Genomic DNA, 13,007 nt, shown 5'->3' on the forward strand with positions numbered 1-13,007 from the left:
TATTGATTATGATGATGTACGATCATTTTGGATGATTGATGATGCGTGTTTCTGGCGAAATGTGCGCCATGATGTGTAAATACTATAAATTATATTATTATACATTTACTTATGCTATTTATTGAATTGAAAATATTATTTATTTTAACTATAATATAACAACTGACTAAAATGTGTTATTTATTATTATAAATATATTTTTTGTACACATTAACAAATAATAATTAATGCATTTATTCGCCTCTAAGATAATATGTAAATAAAACGTAATATGTTATTTATTATAATTGTATGATGTTATAGAACTTAATTAACTTATTATCGTGTTGCTTTGAAGTATATTTATTGATTATTAAAAGAAAAAAAATCATTGAAATATAATTGTTATTTTTATTTATTTTAATTTTATAATTACTAATAGTATTTTTAATATAAAAACTATATATCTATGATCAATTTTGCATTGTATATACATATGTATGTACTATATACAAAAAATGTTACAAAAAACTACGCCGCCTGAAGCAGTTGGAAAATGCTGTCTTAGTTTTAAACACAAAGGTAATTATTAGTTTATCTAACTTTCTAGAATTATGTTAGCGTTCGTTATGATAATGTAGTAACTTTTAATGAATTAATTAAATGTTGATGCTTTATATGGATCACTCATTTGCTTTATGAATATTCATGTATATAATTTGAAGGCAGTATGGCTATGAATATTACAATTACTTAAATCTGGATGATATAAATACTTAATTAAATTTTCCTTTAATATTGTTTTTAATCCTTTAATAACCTACTTACGAATTTAAAGTTAAAGTATTAGATTAATTAAATCGTATATTTTATGATATTTCAATATTAAAAAAAAGGTAATTAATAAATTATACCTATGTTTTTAAATTCTTCAAAATTAATAATAGGAAAAATTAATTAATAAAATCTAAATAAATATTATATATATTAATATAACTATATTAAAGGAAAAAGAACTCTTGAAAATTTTCGAGTCATCCGCATATAATAAAAAATGAGCGATTCATTGCCAATAAAAAAACAATAAAAACTAGACTCTTTTGGTACTCCATATTATATTGTTCTGAAAATAAGTTTTTATGCTTGATAAACTAATATATATATCGGTTAAGTAATTTGAGAATGAATTTATAAGACCTTCAGATAATCCGAAATTAGATCATTTTTTCACACACAAGTAAATCGTGATTAACTTTATTAAATACCTTTTTAAAATCTGTGTATATTATTCGAATTATTTTGAAACAAAGTTAGAAAAAACATTAGGTTAGTGACAGTGGATCTAGATTGGTGAAAATCATGTTTCTGTTCGAGAAAAATAAATCTGAAATGATTAAAAATATATTTATGTAATATAATTTTAAATAATTTTACAGGAGCTGAAAGCAACGCTACTTTACTAAAATTATAAATTTAAGACTTCTCACCCTTTTTAAAGATATCTTAAAAAGCTTTTCTGAGCTTTTTAGAATAAAAAATAATATTTGGATCAATCATTCTTTAAATCAAGGCCGAGCATTCTCGAAAAATTTTCGCAGACGTCATTAATTTATAAAAAGAACATCTACTTGCTCCTAAAAATAATTTAGTGAAAGTTTCTCTAGTCAGAACTTTCTCACCGAGATCATATGAATATTCTGATGATGAATGAGATCGGAAAAATTACATATTATGGCATTTTCCGAGATAAAAAGGCAGATGGTTGTCAAAAGCCGATCATTTTTATAAAAAAAATATGATTTACAAGGCGTGATAAAAATATAAACAAATTAAAAAAATTATCAACTAAAAAAATATATTTTTTAATATAATAAAATTCATGACAAGCTCAAAATCAGTTTTTAAAATAAGTTTTTTTTAGAGCACTTTATACATGTATGTATATGTATGCATTATAAACTTTTATTGTATCACGTCCAAGATGACCGTTATTCGTATCAAACGAGAAAAGTAAATGGACGTTTACAATTACGTCCGTCCACTGGACTGCCACTGGAAATAAAACGAATGTGGTGTGACGTGACTGAAATTTCTGCATGGTGAAATTTTCCGCACGATTTCCACCCACAGACGCCAATTTCCACTCTGCCTCGTGTATACGTGAAAACTCTGGCGACCCACGTACATATTTTAAGTGAAGCCTCGGGATAAACATTGTAACACGACCGGATTTCAATTAATAATTTAAGAATCGTATTGTATTATGCGAGGCTGTGCGTTGAATAAAAGCAGTAGAATAATATTTTTATTTAATAATTTATATAAGCAAACTATATTTCTATAATAACAAAAATATTTTACTCAATTATAAATAAAATAAGACTGTTTTTGTTAATAATAATATTATATAAATGTCTAGACTACATTTTATTGTGCTAAAGAAAATTTTGGCTGAAATTATAATACAATTTTTATTTAATTAAAATATATAATACTTTTAAAACAATTTTATACTTCTATATTATATTATACAATATTATTTATTATCGTTATAAATCTATTTATATTATATATCTAACTGACAGATGTCAGCTCAATGTGTCAAAGCAGGCAATAATATTTACGAGAGGCGTTAGATATTAAGCATTATTACCTAACCTTCATCACTATGACCTTCAATACAACCTTAATACTTGTAACCTATATGAAAATAAGTTTTGTCATTAAAAGTAATAAAAAGGTTAGACTTTATCGCAGTGATCAAATTTTTAGAATCTACATGTGGTCATAGGTGCTTCCTATTCTAGTATTCCTCGAACAGTTGCCATATAAAAGCAGTACATGTCTTTTTTATATTTTTTTGCAGCATTTTTCTTTGTTGGCACAAATATTAGTGTAGCATTAATTTATTATTTATGTTGATATTTGATTTGCGTCATTCCATTAATGGTCGACGATTTACCATAAACTTTTGGGAGGATAATATGCTGGTCTTGTGCCACTATATTGATTCTTTATTGCACTTAATAATAATGAACTATATTGAACTAAGTTGACATTTATCATACTAATATGATTCTAAAAGAAATTCAAAATGAAAAAAATCTAAACTCGCATTAATTTATATACTTTTTCATTATTTTGTGTTGTGGAGGCAAAGATCGACTTTAATAAATTTATGTTCCTATTTTAAGAATTCACGACATCGATCATCACCGTAAAATAAAACGTACTCCGTAGATAGTTCATAGAACGTACAAGAGAAATCAATTTATTTTTTTACATAATTTCTATATATATACTATTGATTCCGAATCCGTAAGTTTAATTGCTGATTACTCGCTAGCAACTTAGCCAATTGTTACAAAGCTCACCTTATCGCACTTTTTAATGAGTTATTTTTTTGAAACACGTATTTAGTTTTGTCATAATTCGTCTTATTACCACAAACTTATCTATCTGACTTTGTAAATTAGCAAAGAAGTATTTTATCTTAAAATCGAGTACGTACGTGATTTTAAAATATTATTAAAAAAATGCTTTTGACACGTTGATAATAAATACATATTATTTTAAAATTATGTTACAATCAATTAAAGTGATTTTCAATCTTAAATTATATAAAATAATCATACAAGACCCTGGGAACCATTAGGTGCACAATGCATACTAGCGATTTTCTTGATGACATTTATAGATGCCATTTGGGGTCAAAGGGTTAAAAATATATTTACAGCAACAAAAAAAATCAGCTTTGAATTAAATTAATTACAGTTCATTTATTGTCGAAAATGTAAATATCCGGTAACGATTTAAAAACGTGCAGCGAATGACTAAATAAATATTAACATGGAACGCTAATGGTTTATACGAAAATAGATCAGAATTTTAACAGCAGTTTTCATCAACAAGCAAATAGACAGTACTCTTGCTTTTAAAACACACCTAAAAACAACACTACTATAAATATATAAAATTTATGAGAGTAAGAGGTCTTAAAAAGTGTTTTTATTTTTAAATAGGCTTCTTAATAACGGAAAACACGAACTCACAGCAGTATATTTCAATTCTAAAGACTGCGATTTCAGTTTCAGGGCAACTAATCTAAATGGTATAATACTTTGTAAGTTTAATAAATGAAATACACTGGACTGAAATTTAAAAGAGTAAGAGTTTTCACCTCGAAAATATAATGAAAAAACGCCATATCACTCTTTAGAGGCGTAGACATATTTCGTTAGTCAAATAAATAAGTGCAACAATTGGTTGAATAATCACTGCATGATTAGAATTCGTCAGAGAGCTTTCCAAACCCACGATACTTAAAACTGGTCTTCAAGTAACGAATGGCCAAAGAGGAACAGACATCGAGGGACGTCGACAAACAGAAAGAGGAACGTGCTACAGCTAGAGAGAAATATCGCCAGACTACGAGACCTCAGAGTATCACCCACTATATATAATCCCTTCGCCAGCTTTTCCACCAGCGCTCGGAGAAAAACATTACTTTGATGTAATATAAAGTATACAATTATACGATTCTGTATAAATACTTATCGAAGTTATCTGACATTTTACAGCTGTCATTTATTTATTATATATTAAATTAGACGTACGTCATACTATATATCTGGAAAATTCTGATCAACTAATGCGAATACTTGTTAAATAAAATAGCCCTTGAAAGATACCACGTATTCAACTTACATTGCGAAAGTAGCTCTCGTTTTAAAATAATTGCTTTTAATTTTTCAAAGATACCACCACGAATATTATAAAACAGAGACTACTTGAACTAACAAATATATTTGATATTCTGCATGATTCGGCACATTCAATACAATGCTGTTAATATATAATAAGTGGTTAAACAATATGCATTGCTGACTTCATTGCCTTGAGTATTGAAGCACTTACTCTTTGGCTGACGATACCAAATATTAGATTTATAATAGCAGCAGTAACTTCATATCATGCATAATCAATAACCACTCATTCGGGAAGATGACAAAGCTGATTCATATTAATGCTTATAGCTTTACAACTACAACTGCAGAAAAATGCCTTACAGTGAAAAGGAGCTTCTTTATAATTAAACAAAGGCAGGTTTTCTACGTTATATTTACGTAAATATTATATATGCTAATTTTTATTTAATTTGTTAATGATTTTTTCAACGTATTTGAATGTGTCTGACTATATTTTATTTAAAAATATATAGTTTTACAGAAAGCTATTGGATTACCGACAAAATCAATAGTATGCAATTTATTCAACACGTATTTCTTCTCTGAAGGTGTTAATATATACATATAAAAATACGCGAGCGAGTCTGTGGGTGTTATTATATAATTATAATGGAAAATGCACCGAGCGACGGCAACGCTTGATACAAAAAGCTAGACTCAGATAATAAATGTATAAAATTATATTAATAAACAAAAATTTTTAACAAGGTTTTGTCTCTCTTGTTAATATATAATCCTGACTCGTTTTTATGTAATCACTTTCTTAATAAAATTTTATTTTTAAAGTATAATATTCTAGCATGAAAACTATGATATAAAACGCAATTATGCACGTGTGGGTTTTGATGCAGCTGAAATGCAACGACCCTGAATTAACTACCCCTGATCTGGTCTGCTAACATTATTGACCAGTTGCAGCTAACACCTAGCCGAGAGACGTTCAGAAACATACAAACACCAACGCATATAACACACACATATAAACCCTACGAACACATTCATGGCTGGAAACGGGGTGGTGTAGTGGACATGCGCAGTGAAATTCCTTTGTATGGATCGACTGAAAGCTTTACCCATAGTCTCTTCTAGGGACCCCAACGAGAAGGTTCTGTCCTGAAGCTCCGGAGAATCCCACTACTACCGCTACAAACGTCTGCGAGAAATCAACGTACGCAAAGTACTCGTTGCAAGGGTGAGTTTCTTTATTGTTATTATTTTTACGATTCGAATAATTTTATGAGCTTTTACTTTATTAAACGGTCAAAAAAGCCCTCTGGCGCCAGACACTATAAACTTATGTAAAATTATGAATGAAAGCTCCGTGGAGATTTTACGCACGGACTTGGGTAAACTTTGCTATTTTCGCCGCTATCTATACTATGTATAGTAATTTGCATGTAAATTTTTAAACAAGCTTTTATGAAAGCGGTTCGTTTTTATTATATTAAAATATATTGGAGTATGTAATGTCGCTGTAAAGGTGGAATGAAATCGTCCATGACCTGCATCATCTAAAAGTGGGTCAACACAAATCTACTTAACGGGTACAGATTTAGCCCTATCTCGTCATCTTCTACAATTATTGTACTTAAATAATTCTATAAAAAATGTAATGACTTCTAGTTGCTTCTTGAGAAATAATAAAATATAAAGAAGACTTATTTCTTATTTTTTTAATTTAAGATTAGAACATTAAAATGTTAAAAAATAATATTATAACCTGTTTTAAATACATTACGGACCCAATAAGAAACATTGAAAACTAAACTCGAGATTGACTTTTATAGAAATATCGCAACTTAAATAATTATGGCTACTAGAACTTATTTGTATTTGTTACAAAACATATTTAAGAGCTGCATTTTTGCATACTATATCTGAAGATTTAAAACTAAAAGTACTAAATAAATCGTCAAACCCAGAAAAATACTTTACTAATAATTACGTAAAATGTTTCATTTTACAATAAAAAAAGTAGATACTATGATCTAATACTTGAATAAATATACAAAGTAAAAATAGCGTGATCCGGACAGTCTTGACTGGTAGCCCAAAGACCGCGGGTTCGAGCCACAGCAGCAGACTCTATTTTTTATGAATAAAAATGCGCTAATATTAAGAAAATCCGAAAATCCCTGTATCTATTGATCATAAATTATAATATGTAATACAAAAGACTTTATAATACTTTATAAAGATGCCATTGATTCTCAGACTAAAAAGTCTAGTGGTTTTAAAATTTACTTGTAGGTATTCATTATGTATGATAGACTTATCCAGTTAGTACAGATATATCCCGTTATAACGCATTGGGCTTACGTCTGTCAGGTTACAACGAAAGATTTAAAATTAAGTAATAAAAAAAACATCATTAAGAAATTTAACCTTACAGTTTTTTAGAATAGACACGCATTATTTTATATAAAATATATTGATGAAACATTTTTTTAATCAATACATTTTATTTAAATAGTAAAAAATATATTTCATACGATAAAATAAAGTAGTTGACAAATAAAAAATAAGTAAATCTACAATAATAGTGATTTTGAATTTAATTAGTATCGTATCATTCCTATGAAATAAAATTATTAAAAATATATTTCAAGCTATATTTGCGCCATTATGTATTTTAACTATTTATTAAATGTTTTACGTTACGCGCTCATAAAACTGCGCTTTAAATACTTGAATACGTAATTTTTTGTTTACCACTACATATATTATATAGACTAGCTGTCGGTCACTCACTATCGTGAAGTACCGCAGCCAGTGAGTGTATGAATATCGGATAAATAGTTTATTATATCATTCTGATTTTTAAAATTCGGTTTTGTATTTATTTGCTACTTAAATATTGCAACCATTGTGTAACTGTATGCTATCTTTAAATAAAAGATTAAATTAAATGTGTTCACTATAATGCATATTTTTATTGTTATTTACTGGGTGTCTTGGTTATAAAACATTGAACTAAAATGGTTGCTTATGACATAATTTAAGACCAAATTCCAATTCCTCTTTTACTGTTAAAAATTCTTACGTGCGTATTCAATAGATATGCAATTGATCCAAGCACAATTTAAACCGTTCCCGCGTTACTGCGTGAATTTAAACACTAATTTAGATTTTTTCAACTACTAAATAATGAAGTTATTGTATATATGTATGTGGACAAACTACGTAATATTTTCAAGTTATTTGAAAATGGGGTTTCATCTTAGCTGAATTATACTAAAACGAATAGCTTTTCATTGATTGTGTTGTAACGCAATTTCGATTTTTTATTACCCGTTTTCTTAAAAACATATTTTAAAATGTAATAATATAAAAAACAAATATCATGCTACTAAAAAACCAAATTAATTTAAAAAATAAAAAATACCTAATTTATTAATATTTTCTACAAATTAATATCTATATTAGTTTATTATAGAAATGTAAAAAAAATGGTATCAGAAAATACAGATAATTTAGTGCTTTGTTTTTTCGATATGCAACAAATGTTTTTTATCAAAAGTAGTGTGATAAAAATAAATGATAAAAAACTTAATAATCTTAAATTCTAACATAATCAAATATTTAATTACTAGAGCCTTTCTATAAATAAAATTAAAAGTCTGGTCTACCTTAATACAAAAAAAGACATTGAATTGAACTTCTTATAAATATTTTTTTAGTATCAAATATTAAAAACTATAAATTATAATAACTTAAAACATATCTAAATAACGAAACGAGACCTTTTTTGTTTGGAATATGCAAAATGTATATTTTTTTATTTTTTTTTACTTAAAAACCATAACTATGTGATAAAAAAACGTTTTTTAAAAAACAAATCTTTTACCTACAAAATGTGGGAAAAAGCTCTAACCTTACTTTTGATTAGATATGTATATTAAATACATTTTTAAATCTAGATATTATCTATGATTATTGGGCAATACCTATGATTAAATCATACATATAACTATTTTTATCAAAGAAGAAATACACAAGTATTTTTTTTATTTAAATTTTTATAAAAATTTTATTAAAATTTACATATAAAAAATAAAAATTACAATATAATCACAGTCGAGAATTTTTCTTTGAATAATTTAACGATGTAAACTAATAATTTATTTTGCATATAATGTACTCTTTTAAAGCTTTTATATTGTATGATTTAATGCTATAGAAAAATAAGAAATAAAAAAAGTAAGATTTGATTCACAAGCTTGCTTAATTTAAGGACAAAGTAACGTTCTTTATTCACAACAATCGTTTGATAAAAATATCCATACGACTTTTAATGCCCAATGAAAAAAACTACTAAAAATTATATTAATTAATGAAAGAATGCGTCAATAAGAAAAAGCTCTAAGCTCATGCAAAAACAGTAAGATATCTTAAAAAAAATTATTATATTTTTTTAATTTTCAACAAAAATATTCAAGACGAAATTCCATATTGTTATGTAAATTTAATGGACATATCTAGAATTAAATTTGTTTTTATATCTAGAAAAAAGTTATAAGAGTTTCCAAACAATATACTTATTATTCATGAGATATGAATTTGAGAAACATTAGCATATTTTAAATGTAATCGCGAATATAGCGATTTCAGCTTAGTTTATATTCACATATAAATTTAATGTATGTATTGATAAAAAATATCCTTAAGGATAGTTTTTTCTGAACAGACAAAAATATTTTTTTGCATTAACATGAAAAAGAAATTCGAATATCATGCAAATACCCTTGATACAGAAAAATCCATCAGATATACTACAGCAGCATTTTTTTAACCCGTAGGTTGACAAAATCCTTTTGACGATAAACAATTTTTCACTTCCAGAATATGTTTCGTATACAATATATTACATTTATATAATTTTGTGTTGTATGTTGTTATGCTTTTATGTAGATTGAGTCGTTTTGTATGTTATACTCAAATTCATAAGGTCTCAGCGTTCCTAATTAGATTTTCCTCATATTTCCATAAGATACGATAACACGGTACGAAATTAGCGCTGTTAGCTCATGAAGCTAAAGTGAATCGTAACAAGAAAAGTTGGTCGGGAAAGGGACATGAAATGTTTGAGTATGTCTAAGGGCGGTAATGTGTTAACGTAAATTCACACGACCCGCCGTTAACGTCATTGGAACAATCTAAAATAAAATTACGTTTGTAAATTCACTCGTATTCTTTTTAATTAAACAATTTTAAAAATTCTATTATTTTTTTTATTGTTAATACAAAAATAAAAATCTCAAAGAGAATTCTTAAAAAGCTAGAGTTTTTTACGACAGAACGTAAAGGTGTATATTTAGCGCTGAGTTTTCTCAGGTGCTGTTTGACTTTATTGTTCATTAATATTCATGCTGTAATATATATATATATAAACAATATAACGCTATATAAGACTTCGAAGAGCTTTATATTTACCATAGTTTTATATTCGCATAGCGTAATTTAGCAGAAGAGTTTAATTCAAGGTTTTATTTGGGTCCGTCGGGAAAAGCACGTAGACGTAACATTTTCCGAAGTTTTTATCATAACAAATTCAGATGGTTTTCATAACTTTATTTTAAATTCAAGAATACGTCAAAACTTTATCGTAAAAACCGACAGAAACCGACTTTTTTATTTTCGGTCGAAATCGTAACCTACCTGAATTTATGGTTTCAGTTTAAACCACAACTTAAACCGACACCGAAACTAAAGTACGTTTCAAATACAATATAATCTTATGTAAATAACTAATTCTCGAGCTTAATAAATTGCGTTACGATAGTAAAACTTTAATTTAAATATTTTTTATATACAAATGTACGTCATATATAATATAGTACGCTAAATCTAAAAGTTATTCCACTTTTTCTGTAATCAAATTTTATAACAATATTGTATTGATAGAAACACCAATAAGCATATGTCAGACTTCTAGAATATCATTAACCAACTTAATAAGGTGTCACTCTTTATTATCTTATAATATTCTACAAACTCGATTCCTAACTATATCTCTAAAATAATAAATTATATTGCGATGCAGTTAAACTATTAGTTTATGTTGATGTAAGATAATCACAATAAGTTATTGCTGCGGTCTTGTGCTAATTTCGTACTTGAACAAACCAGAGGAAGCCAAAAATTATTTATTTTATAATCAAAACTGACCTAAACAACAATGTATAGTACTATGTTATATACGATACAAATATACATATATTTAACGTATTAGGGTCTTGTCACGTTTCAGAACTGAAGCCCTGTTTGCAAATAGAGCTTTGATAATATTAGCTCAAGGGTTAAGTTAATTTGCGACAATGGATTAGGGTCTTAATATAATATTAAATATACATATATCCTTGTATTAAATTAACATGATTTTTTTAATATAACACGTTTAAAATTATAATATAAAAATATGATAATATTTTTATTACCCTTAATGGTCGTTTTTAATTATAATGCCAAAAGTATGTTCATTAATTAAGGCTTAATGGGTGTGAGGCGGTATATTTTTTATATTAAATTCGGCGTTAACAAATGTGGTATTTTTGACCTTTGGTTGAAAGCAATACTCAAGTTTAATTAAAGCTGAATGAAAGCTTAACGGCGCGCAAACTTTTGAGAGAAAATGGCTGAGATATTAAAGTAAATCTTTCACTCTTATAGTAGCGTTGAAAGCAAAGTTATATGAGACTTTTGATTTATTGTCTCCCACTCTTTTGAAGATTTTTAGTTATTGCTGTAATATATTAAGTAAACACTTACATTGAAAATATAAAAAGTGAGATAAATATAATATATCACAAAAATTTTACTACAAAAATACACCCTCATTTAAAGTTATAAGTATAATTGATTGTCTTTTAAAAATTTGGAGTTTTAGTCATTTTTTATCACACAAAAATATTTTAGAATTAAATTTTTATTATTGATAATGCTTTAATATTATATATTAAGCAGTAAATTTATTTCTTAGGGTTTTAGATTATATTTTTAAAATTAAAATAAAAAATTCAGTATTAAATATAGTTTTTACAAAAAAAATTCAAAAATGTTTTTTTTTCAGAAAATACAATTTTTTTAAATAACATTTTTTGATATCGTCGTTAACAAAAAAAAACCTATATTCATTGTTGCAATTTTTTGCTATGAATAACAAGGCGCTATAAACATAAGTAAAACGACTATTATTACTAGCTAAAAAAAATTGCAAAAAATACTAGCAGTTTCTACACCAAAAATTTTACTTTAAAAAGTAATAATTTTTATTTATAAATGTTTTCCGTAAACTTATAATATATTTCGAAATTTATTATGTTTAATATATAAAATGCAAAAATGAAAATGCAATAAAAAATATTTTGTAAAGGCAAAAGTTTTGGAAAAACGAAGTGTACATATAGTTTTCTAAAACAAAATTGGTAATACCTAAAAAAAACATATAAATAAGGAAAAAGTAAAGAAAACAATTTTAAATATAGAGAAAATATCTCATTTTTATGATAAAATAAAAGGAAAATATATTCGTAAAATTATGAAAAATCGAAAAATAAAGTCTGAATAATAAATAAATGATAATAAAAACATTAGTATACATATATTTTAAAATAATAATAAAAAGTAGCAAGACTACTTATTTTAATTAAAAAAATGAAATAGCAATAAGTGTTACACTTTTAATTATACCGAATATCAAAGAGAATACAACTCGGCATGGTTAAAAATATTATAAATATTTTAGACAGACCGAATATTAAATATTATTCGTATTACAAATTTGACTTTTAAGACTTGACAGATTTCTCAAATGCGTCATGATGACTATTACATAATAAATAATTTTACAATTAAGCATTTAAAAAAATATAATAATAAATAACAGTGCACACCTAAGATAGATGAGCAACATCTGACGTAATTTTTCCTAGCTCCTCGTAGCTATCGTTAAAAACATTAATATGTTTGGCAAGTTCTTAAAGAAGCTAGATAGCTTATGCAAGAGAAGCGTTCCCAAGCATCGACACTTTTCCACAACGGACAAGAATAAGGGACGCGATCATGACTCTATAGGGCACTCTTCAAAAAGTGCTTTATTGAGTAAATGCAATGAGTTGTATCCCAACGCTCCGAGCAAAAAGGCACCAATATAAAAATACGGATACGAGCCATACTTCCGTTTATAGAGATATCTCAGAAACTTTCTTTGAATTCTCTCCAAAAATAAGGAGTACTTCGTTTTACTTAGATTATATACAATAGAGCCATATTCGAGAATAT

At 26.5% G+C, this 13,007-nt stretch overlaps 1 protein-coding gene across 1 annotated transcript in view; it reads left to right on the plus strand.

Annotated features, from left to right (window-relative positions):
• The first annotated feature begins 5,775 nt into the window (after positions 1–5,775).
• spab (space blanket) overlaps positions 5,776–13,007 on the plus strand; it is a 29,891-nt gene continuing 22,659 nt past the window's right edge. The window contains exon 1 of the mRNA XM_088181547.1: positions 5,776–5,919. The gene's annotated coding sequence lies outside the window, so the exon portion shown is untranslated. The remainder of the gene's footprint in view (positions 5,920–13,007) is intronic.

Source organism: Plectrocnemia conspersa, unplaced genomic scaffold (genome assembly GCF_051122295.1).
Source record: "Plectrocnemia conspersa isolate PC_06_02 unplaced genomic scaffold, ASM5112229v1 ptg000002l, whole genome shotgun sequence".
Lineage (NCBI taxonomy): Eukaryota > Metazoa > Arthropoda > Insecta > Trichoptera > Polycentropodidae > Plectrocnemia > Plectrocnemia conspersa.